Below are 12,023 nucleotides of genomic sequence, written 5' to 3'. Positions count from 1 at the left end.
GGGCCTCAGTGCCTGAGAGGTCTAAGTAGTTACTACTGTAATCACTATCCAGTCAACACTGTCTGAAATTGTGAGGTTGCACTTGACTCAAATCTTAATTGACTTGTTTTGTCAGTTTCCCTATCAAAGGTTGTGGTTTTCTATGTGCACTCGGGCCTCAGCAAAAAAACTGGCCGCCATGAAAAACAAAACCACCAACGGGCCTCAACAAAAAAACTGGCCGCCATGAAAAACAAAACCACCAACGGGCCTCAACTAAAAAAGTGGCTGCCATGAAAAACAAAACCACTAACGGGCCTCAACAAAAAAAGTGGCCGCCATGAAAAACAAAACCACCAACGGGCCTCAACAAAAAAACTGGCCACCATGAGAAACAAAACCATCAACAATCAATCAATCTATAGGATGTTCACTATTAAGTTTGTGGAACATTGGGATATAATTGCAGTTTTTATTTTCAAATGATCTTAAAAAGAATATATGAATTAAAGAAAAATTGACAACAAGCTCTCTACTCTGAACATTTAGAGAGATCTAGTTTTAGTATGTGTTTGATGATGCAGTGAATCATAGACCTATGTGCTCCCATGCTCAACTTTGTGTATTTAAAAATAACACTTTGCATCATTTGTGTCTCCAAGACTAAATAATATCTCAAAGAAAGTCCAGCTTTTACTTTGTTACAGTTACTTCAGAGAGGAGTGCCAGGGCATCACTTTGTCTAGTTTATATATTGATTCATTACAAGCTTAGGTAACTAGTTGTTCTCACAGGGTTCATTTGACCTTAACCTCATTAACTTTTCATGTTTTTTTTTTGTCAATGTTAAGATTTTGTGATAAGTGCAGATATTTTTATACGACCGCAAAAAAAAATTGTGTTCCTATATTGGTATCACGTCATCATCTTTGGCGGCGTCCGAAGACACTTAGTTTCCGGACAATAACTTTAGTTTAAGTGAATAAATCTATATGAAATTTAAACACAAGGTTTAAAACAACAAAAGAAAGGTTGGAGGTAATTGTCCCAACAGTTTAGGAATTAATGGCCTAAAAAGGGGCCCAAATTAGCATTTTTCTAGTTTCCAGACTATAACTTGTGTTTAAGTGTATGGATCTTCCTGCAATTGTACCATAAGGTTCCATATCAAAAAAGGAAGGTTGGGATTGAGTTTGGGGGGTTATGGCTCCAACTTTTTAGGAATTAGGTGCCAAAACAATATGCTGAATCTAACCATGTCTTAAGTTTTTGTATTTTGGGACCCGTTATCAAATTGGTCCACAATGAGGTCCAAAATGTCTAAAACTTTGTTTGATTTCAACAAAAATTGAATCATTACGGTTCTTTTATATTCTGAATCTAATTATGTATTTAGATTTTTGATTTTGTTGGCCCTGTTATCAAATTGGCCCACATTGAGGTCAAAAGGGTTCATAATTAAACTTTGTTTGATTGTATCAAAAAATGAATTTTTGGGGTTCTTTGATATGCCAGTTCTAACCATGTATTTAGATTTTGGATATTTGATCATAATAGGTAAATGTCCAATTGATTTTTTTATACAACCGCAAAAATTTTAATTTTTCGTCGTATATTGCTATCACGTTGGAGTCGTCTTCTTCGTCGTCGTCTTCTTCGTCGTCGTCGTCTTGCGTCGTCGTCGTCCGAATACTTTTAGTTTTCGCACTCTAACTTTAGTAAAAATGAATAGAAATTGATGAAATTTTGACACAAGGTTTATGACCACAAAAGGAAGGTTGGGATTGATTTTGGGAGTTTTGGTCCCAACATTTTAGGAATTAGGGGCCAAAAAGGGCCCAAATAAGCATTTTCTTGGTTTTCGCACTATAACTTTAGTTTAAGTGAATAGAAATCTATGAAATTTTGACATAAGGTTTATGACCACAAAAGGAAGGTTGGGATTGATTTTGGGAGTTTTGGTTCCAACAGTTTAGGAATAAGGGGCCAAAAAAGGGCCCAAATAAGCATTATTCTTGGTTTTCGCACAATAACTTTAGTATAAGTAAATAGATATCAGTGAAATTTAAACACAAGGTTTATGACCACAAAAGGAAGGTTGGGATTGATTTTGGGAGTTGAGGTCCCAACAGTTTAGGAATTAGGGGCCAAAAAGGGGCCCAAATAAGCATTATTCTTGGTTTTCGCACCATAACAAGTATAAGTAAATAGAAATCTATGAAATTTAAACACAAGGTTTATGACCATAAAAGGAAGGTTGGGTTTGATTTTGGGAGTTTTGGTCCCAACAGTTTAGGAATAAGGGGCCCAAAGGGTCCAAAATTGAACACTGTTTGATTTCATCAAAAATTGAATAATTGGGGTTCTTTGATATGCTAAATCGAACTGTGTATGTAGATTCTTAATTTTTGGTCCCGTTTTCAAATTGGTCTACATTAAGGTCCAAAGGGTCCAAAATTAAACTTAGTTTTTAACAAAAATTGAATCCTTGGGGTTCTTTAATATGTTGAATCTAAAAATGAACTTAGATTTTGATTATTGGCCCAGTTTTCAAGTTTAATTCGGGGTCCAAAATTAAACTTTGTTTGATTTCATCAAAAATTGAATAATTGGGGTTCTTTGATATGCCAAATCTAACTGTGTATGTAGATTCTTAATTTTTGGTCCTGTTTTCAAATTGGTCTACATTAAAGTCCAAAGGGTCCAAAATTAAACTAAATTTGATTTTAACAAAAATTGAATTCTTGGGCTTTTTTGATATGCTGAATCTAAACATGTACTTAGATTTTTGTTTATGGACCCAGTTTTCAAGTTGGTTCAAATCAGGATCCAAAATTATTATATTAAGTATTGTGCAATAGCAAGACATTTTCAATTGCACAGTATTCAGCAATAGCAAGAAATCTTCAATTGTACAGTATTGTGCAATAGCAAGAAATTTTCAATTGCTCAGTATTGCGCAATAGCAAGAAATCTTCAATTGCATAGTATTGTGCAATAGCAAATATTTTCAATTGCACAGTATTGCGCAATAGCCAGAAATATCTAATTGCACAATATTGTGCAAGAGCAAGAAATTTTCAATTGATTGGAGTTATCTTTCTTTGTCCAGAATAGTAGTTGAGTCAACTTAAATCATTGTTTTATACAATATACAATGTATATTCACTTTTACTACCAACTGATAAATTAAAACAATCTTTACCATTCAGTGATAACAAGCACCTTTTGTTACATTTTAATATTTTATGATGTATTTAAATGAGTAGTTATTGTTGCAAACTCCATTAGAAATTTGAATTGAGATCAGTTTTGGTAAAAGGGAAAGGGGGATGTGAAAAAAAAATGGGGGGGGGGTTAAATTTTTCTCATTTCAGATTTCATAAATAAAAAGAAAATTTCTTCAAACATTTTTTTGAGAGGATTAATATTCAACAGCATAGTGAATTGCTCAAAGGCAAAAAAAAATTTTTAAGTTCATTAGACCACATTCATTCTGTGTCAGAAACCTATGCTGTGTCAACTATTTAATCACAATCCAAATTTAGAGCTGTATCCAGCTTGAATGTTGTGTCCATACTTGCCCCAACCGTTCAGGGTTCAACCTCTGCAGTCGTATAAAGCTGCGCCCTGCGGAGCATCTGGTTTTAAGTTCTATGACCACATTCATTCTGTGTCAAAAACCTATGCTGTGTCAAATATTTAATCAAAATCCAAACTCAGAGCTGTATCACACTTAAATGTTGTGTCCATACTGCCCCAACTGTTCAGGGTTTGACCTCTGCGGTCGTATCAAACTGCACCTTGCAGAGCATTTGATTATTCATTAAAGAAATAGGTTAATTTCTAGTATATTTGCTGTATAGCATAATTGTAAGATTTACATTTCTGTGACCAATTCATCTGACATGGAAAATAAACAGCTCTTTTATTGCTGTTATCAGAGACCGTTACTCAGATATTATAAATTTAAGCACCAGGACAGCTATATTTAGTGTACAACTTGACTGTAAGGTGTGCATGTCTGTTTGACCAAGTTCATCGGACATTGACCTTTTTTTATCATTGATAAGTTTATGTGAAACCTGTTGTAAGTCCTTGGACTTAAATGATTTTCAACATAAAATACAATCATGATCAGTACAGCAAAAGAGAAATTTCGATGTTTACTCTGACTTGTTTCGGGTATTACGAGTATTAGAACAACTATGAAACATTAGAATATATGTTTCACAGTATTCACCTTATCTAGACATGATAGTTCAGTTCTTATACTTTTATATAATAATTTATGCTTAGAACGAGTGTAGGGTGTACATGTTCTTATTTTTAGCTCACCTGGCCCGAAGGGCCAAGTGAGCTTTTCTCATCACTTGGCGTCCGTCGTCTGTCGTCCGTCGTCGTCGTCGTTAACTTTTTACATTTTGAACTTCTTCTAGAGAACCACTGAATGGAATGAAACCAAACATGACATGAATGTTCCTTATGAGGTGCTGACCAAGTGTTGTTACTTTGTAGCCGATCCATCATCCAAGATGGCCGCCAGCGGGGGACTTAGTTTAACATAGGACCCTATGGGAAATGCATACAAATGACTTCTTCTAGAGAACCACTGAATGGAATGAAACCAAACTTGGCATGAATGTTCCTTATGAGGTGCTGACCAAGTGTTGTTACTTTGTAACCGATCCATCATCCAAGATGGCCGCCAGCGGGGAACTTAGTTTAACATAGGACCCTATGAGAAATGCATACAAATGACTTTTTCTAGAGAACCACTGAATGGAATGAAACCAAATATGACATGAATGTTCCTTATGAGGTGCTGACCAAGTGCTGTTACTTTAGCCGATCCATCATCCAAGATGGCCGCCAGAGGGGGACTTAGTTTAACATAGGACCATATGGGAAATTCATACTAATGACTTCTTTTAGAGAACCCTTGAATGGAATGAAACCAAACATGGCATAAATGTTCCTTATGAGGTGCTGACCAACTGTTGTTACTTTGTAGCGGATCCATCATCCAAGATGGCCGCCAGCGGGGGGACTTAGTTTAATATAGGACCCTATTGGAAATGCATACAAATGACATCTTTTAGAGAACCACTGAATGGAATGAAACCAAACATAACATGAATCTTTCTTATGAGATGCTGACCAAGTGTTGTTACTTTGTAGCGGATCCATCATCCAAGATGGCTGCCAGCGGGGGGTTTAGTTTAACATAGGACCCTATGGGAAATGCATACAAAAGTCTTCTTCGAGAGAACCACGCAATTGAATGAAATCAAACATAGCATGAATTGTCCTTTCTTTATTAGGTGCTGGCCAAGTGTTGTTACTTTGTAGCCAAATTTTATCTGTTTTTATATGATTTCAAAAACCCAAGTACAGTCAGGTGAGCGATACAGGCTCTTGAGAGCCTCTAGTTGGTTAATCTGATCTTGACCTCATTTGCATGCTTCATTGATAAATGCAACATTTATATGATCAAGTTAGTTTTATTATAGGAAAGAAAAAACATGTCATTGGTACAAATAATTATAGGAATGGGGGATACATGGATCTGTTGGGTTGAACCTTTTACAACTGATTTTTATAGCTCGTTCTCATGTTGTACTGTTATACCACTGCTGAAGAAAATTACACAGAAATTAACACTTAAAGATAGCCATACAGCCTTCAACAATGAGCAAAGCCCATACCTAACAGTGTTCTAGCCAGGATTTGAAAAGGGCAGGGTGCTAGTCAGAAAAAGGGCAATTTTAAGTATAAATGTCATTGAAAAAAGGGCAATTTTTAGCATAAATAATGTCTTGAAAAAAGGGCAATTATTTAAGCCTATAATTAATTAGCATATAACTTAGGCATTATGGTAAAATCAAGTTTCAGTTAAAACGGAGTAATGTAATTTAATACTTTTGGAACAAATTTTAATTATGGTTGATTTTATAAATCCATGGTCATGATACTGATGAAACACTTTAGCATCTGAAATTTAGTTTTAAGGGAACATTTATTAATTCTATATAATAAGTTGTTCTTTGTGATTAGTTGCCATGCCAGTTTGGTCAAGTGAGAGATTGCATGTTTTAAATTCTTACTTGATTGCACTTGATAGATCTATTACTGGCAGTTAAGATGAAAAAATCCTTTTCAAAATATTTATTCAGGAAAAATAATTAAAAGTAATATTCTGATATGCATTTACATTCAATTTCTTTTATATTTAATCTTTTTAGGAAAAGAAATATAACTTAACGGAATATATTGTGAACAGGTGATAAAAAAGGGGAAGTACATGTAACTCTTTTTTTTTTTTTTTTGGCAAACTTTTTTGAAATACACAAATGTACGTGAGCAGAGATATTAATGATTTGTTCCTTATATGTATATTTCTAACGACAAAACGTTTTCATATTATTAATTTATATTCTAAAACGATATTTTTTTATGAGTATTCATTGAAGAAACTAGTTTATAACATGCGATAAGGAATTTTATTTTACACTCGAAAATGTACGCGATAATATTAAACGATTGGTTAATGGTAAAAAATGAAAGTCAAATCTCTGTGGCAAGCCAACAATACACCGGAATGCCCTCACAGTCATGCCGATGTAAAAATCATGCATCTAGGACTTTATTATCAATTAGTACAGATCCAACATCCAATGGATTAAGTAAAATACGCCATAAACAGTCAGAGAAAAACATGACCTTGCTCAATGCCAAGATAGAGGTAACGACAGATTGTTGATCCATGAATTTTCAAATTTATATAACAATAATATTTCGTTTGCTTTTAATTTACTGATAAACAAATCAATACCAATACCAATAAAAACAATATTCAAAGATATCTGATTACAGTGTTGAATTGGTAACCGTTTAGAATTACATTTATTTAAATGATCGATAAGTCTACCAGGATCGTTTCTAAATTTCCCAGGACGGTAACTAAACAACATCTCCGTACAAATGAGAATGTGCTATCCTGTTTGAAATATTTTTTTCTACATGCAGGTACAATCAAAGTTCAAACCAAATGTTTATATATATGGAAGAATTTAAAGGTTTGAAGTAATTTGTGGTAACGAAATCCCTGACTTAATAATTTACCAGTTACACCTAGATAACGCACCATAGCGAAGTAGTTGTAAAATATAAACACCGTAAGATGGTGTCAAAGGAACATCACCATTTAAAGGGAAAATTAACATTAGGGAACACAAAATCCTTCATTTTGTTGTAAATTTTAGTGAAGAATTTCCCGTGTAAAACGGAAATATCTAAATCTAGAAAAGAACAGCTATTACCGTTTACATTTGATTTATTGAAGTATTGTTTATAAATATATAACAGTTCCTTTAGATAAATCTCGGCAGTATATTTGGAAAATTCTTGATTATTTGACGAAAAAAAATATCATCAAGATAACTGTAAGTGTTGTTGAATTTATCAATTAAATGCAATTTAAATGGGTCTTTACTGAGTTTTACCCTAAACTGTGATTCATAACAGTACAAAAACAAGTCTGCTAAATATCTACAACCTGTCGATAAACTGTGTGGCCGAAAAGTACATCGATATTATCAAGGAGAAAAATAACAGCTTCAGTCATCTCATCACACCTCCAGTAAGTATTATATGATATTCGAAAGTTTATTGTAAAGAGGAGAAAAGTAAAAAATGTCAACAAAATCAAAAGGACCATCAAAAAGCACGTAAATCTGAACCAATCAAAGATTTGTTTTACACTCCAAAAATAGTTAATTCCACTATTTTCAGATATTTTATTACAATTAAAAGTTTATAATACGTTCTTTGATAGTAGTTGAGGAACTTTTTAAAAGCATTGAAATAACAGTTGTAGAACAAACACTATACTATAGATGAAAACGTTACTGTTTTTAGGGACCTCAGTACAAATGTTCAGAAATGACCTGAAGCTGTGATGTGATATTGTTTGTGAACTATATGACTCTGTAGAGCGCACGGACTTGAATGTAGACGAATAAAAAAATTTGTTCCTAAGAACATCTGTGTAGTATATACGGCATACCACCAATACATTGTTGCATGTATAGCCGGGTGAAATGTCGTTCCGGCTAAATGTAAATCAAGAAGGAAGATTTCGCTCCTTAAACTTTTATTTCAGCAGTCCGGCAAGACCGAACAACAAACTCCAAACTAAATGTAAAGTAACATACAAACAATAACAATATATATAAGCACAAGCAATTAAAGGATTAAGAAGATTAACAGAAGACAAATTAGAAATACCAATAGATTAAAAGAGTAATTAGTGTCCGACACGTATTTGTAAATTATAGTCTAAACTGACACAGAGAATAAATAATGAGATAAATAGAGTAAATGCATTTAAGACCTTTGTCCAAGATTATGACACATAATCCGTGTAAAACACTTATGCCTAAATTTACGACAAAGTCTAGAATAATAAAATAAAAGCAAAGCCTAAATATACATTAAAACAATTGAAATACTAAATACTAATTTCATTGCACTGTCCAAATAGTCCGGTCATATATTCCCGCTGCCCCTGAAGACACGACCCGGGTCTTAATATTATATTCATCTGAAATTGTTCTGAAAGTTTCTTCTGTGATTGTTACGTCCTCGGTATCGATAGTTTTGATTTGAATAAGTATCTTCTCTTGTATTTTTCCGAATATTGTCCAGTTCGTCTTCTAGTGTTGTGATTCGATTCCACATACGTTCTTTGTCGCGCAGTAATTGGTATTGCTGGTCGATTGCTTCACATCTTTGATCGTAAATCCGAAGATTAGCCTCTTTAAGATCAGTAATACTTTCCCGTAATTTTTTCATTTCTGTTTTATCACCTTGTGTTTGAAGTTTTTCTAGATTGCGAACCACACTGTTATGCTCTTGTTTCAGCTCTTTGAACTTCTTTTCATAATGAACACTTTTGATTTCAAATTTTACTCTCTCTGAATGCACTCGGACGTGCCTGTGTTTAACGCTATCAATGAATTCTTTATTATAATATAAGGTTGGGAAGAAGTCCATCAGTTCTATGGTATTCAGTTCCGCACAAGGAAATATCGACATAGCTTTATTTTCTTTGAATATCCTCATCCTTTCTGCGTCGCGACGTAATTTCGATTTCGATTTAACTTTGGCTACTTTCACGTCCGGTTGTCTGTGAAAATCACACATTCTGGCGTAATGTCCAAAACTTCTGCACTTATAGCAAAATGACGTTTTTGCTATACATTGTCTAAAATGAAATTTATTGTTTACAGTCTTTCCACAAAACTTACATAGGTAGTTGTCCATATGTTGAAAATTTCTTGTCTGACAGGTAGTTCCATGATCAGGCATCTGGTATCTCCAGTCTCGGCCGAAATTTCTGTTTCTCTGCGTATCCATTTTTCTGTTTGCTGGGGGATCAGCTTCACAGGTAGAACAAGGTATCCGATAGATGCGTTGCCCGTATGTCCTAACACCAGATATAGCCGGGTAAAATGGCGTTCCGGCTAAATGAGAATCAAGAAGGAAGATTTCGCTCCTTAAACTTTTATTTTAGCAGTCCGGAAAGACCGAACAACCAGCTCCAAACTAAATGTAAAGTAACATACAAACAATAACAATATATATAAGCACAAGCAATTAAAGGATTAAGAAGATTAACAGAAGACAAATTAGAAATTACAATAGATTAAAAGAGTAATTAGTGTCCGACACGTATTTGTAAATTATAGTCCAAACTGTCACAGAGAATAAATAATGAGATAAATAGAGTAAATGCATTTAAGACATTTGTCCAAGATTATGACACATAATCCGTATAAAACACTTATGCCTAAATTTACGACAAAGTCTAGAATAATAAAATAAAAGCAAACCCTAAATATACATTAAAACAATTGAAATACTAAATACTAATTTCATTGCACTGTCCAAATAGTCCGGTCATACATGACTGCTTTGTCGGCAGCAACAAACTCAAACCACTTTGAAAGTTATTAAAGTTTATTTCTTATTCCTGCCTGAAATGGACGTATTATGTTCACTAACAAAGGCCAAAGGCTCCTGACTTGGGACAGGCCGGGCTAAACATGTTTTTGAGATATCAACCCTCCACCTAAACCTCTAGCCAATCACGGTAGAAAACAAGCATGCACACAGTAACACTATTTTCTTTCATGATGCAGCGTGATTTGGATTTGTTGGAACAAGTTTTGCACAAATTGCTGTAGATTTCGTTTTGATTTATACTAAATTTCTTTTAAACTATTAAGCAGATTAACAAAACTAACTCCATTTTCAGAAAACGTCATCTGTAACAAACATAAACTTTTAGCTACCTCTTTACAAGCAGAACCAAATACAACTAGAATTGCCATTGCGAGCAATAGCGGATGTCCCCCTGGTCCGCCAATTGCCACTAAGTGGCAACCATTTAGATTTTTTGACAATGACCACTGCCCTTTCCTCAATCTTGATATCTATATCATTAACGGTAAGCTTAATACAAAAATTTACGATCAAAGAGATGATTTTTCATTTCCTATCGTTAACTATCCATTTTTAGATGGTAACGTTCCCTTGTCACCATCTTACGGTGTTTACGGTGTTTATGTATCTCAACTTGTCCGATTCACTCGTGTATGTAACAACGTTTTAGATTTTAACGATAGAAATTTATGTATTACTGAAAAATTATTACACCAGGATTTTCCGATATCACAAACTATTCAAAAATTTTAAAATTTTATCATCGGTACATGGACATCATTTGTAAATATAACTCAACATGCAAACTTTTTATACGTTCAGGTATTTCACATCCAATCTTTTATGGCAATATTCTTTACAAGGCACACAAAAAATGTCAGTATTCACCTCAGAAGCTAACAAAACCTTTAAAAAGACTCATTAAGAAAAGATATAGTTACGATACTGTTGTCAGGTCATTGAAGATTGCATATTTTAGCTTTACTGAGTATTGATTCACTTCTAGGGTCTTTGCATCGGAATTAAACACATTTATTTAAAAACCAGTTGTTTGCATGATACGGGTTATGTTCTTCTCATATATTTTATGATAGTATAATACTAAACCCCTAACGAGAGGGATTGTGCCTGATATTCCTATGATGAAGACAATCTTTCAATCAGTGTAATTGAGGTCTGGAGCTTGGATGTCAGTAACTGCTAGTAGTCTGTTGGTATCTATGTATTATTGTCATTTTGTTTATTTTCTTTTGTTACCTCTTCTGACATCAGACTCCGACTTCTCTTGAACTGAATTTTACTGTGCGTATTGTTATGCGTTTACTTTTCTACATAGGCTATAAGTATAGGGGGAGGGTTGAGATATCAAAAAACATGTTTAACCCCGCCGCATTTTTGCGCCTGTCCGAAGTCAGGAGCTTCTGGCTTTTGTTATTCTTGTATGATTTTTAATTTTAGTTTCTTGTGTACAATTTGGAGTTTAGTACGACGTCCATTATCACTGAACTAGTATATATATTTGTTTAGGGGCCAGCTGAAGGACGCCTACGGGTATGGGAGTTTCTCGCTGCTTTGAAGACCTATTGGTGACCTTCTGCTGTTGTCTGTTCTATTGTCGGGTTGTTGTCTCTTTGACACATTCCCCACTTCCATTCTCAATTTTAAGTAATGATTTTTTCAAAAAAATGTCAATCCCGTATCATTTTTTTTTTTTTTTAAATTCTTACATATATATTTGTTCAATCATTCCTAATAAAGAAGTTGATATAAAATCCTTTTGTTGTAATGAAAAAAAAAAAATCATAAAATATAAAATTTACAGCATATTATCATATGACCAATTTGAAACGAAACAACAACCATACTTTTATAAACTTTAAAACATTATTATTTCTGACACCTACCTATAGTTTTAAAGTTATTCAGATTGGCCCACTTCATATTTACAGACAGTTTGAGAAATGGTTTTATTGTGAAACTGATTTTTTTGTATATTTAATAGCCCCAAAATTGGTAAAAACTGATGAAAATGGGAA

This window comes from Mytilus edulis, chromosome 2 (assembly GCF_963676685.1).
Source record: "Mytilus edulis chromosome 2, xbMytEdul2.2, whole genome shotgun sequence".
Lineage (NCBI taxonomy): Eukaryota > Metazoa > Mollusca > Bivalvia > Mytilida > Mytilidae > Mytilus > Mytilus edulis.
The sequence above is the reverse complement of the archived record's forward strand: the minus strand, read 5'-3'. Positions refer to the sequence as shown.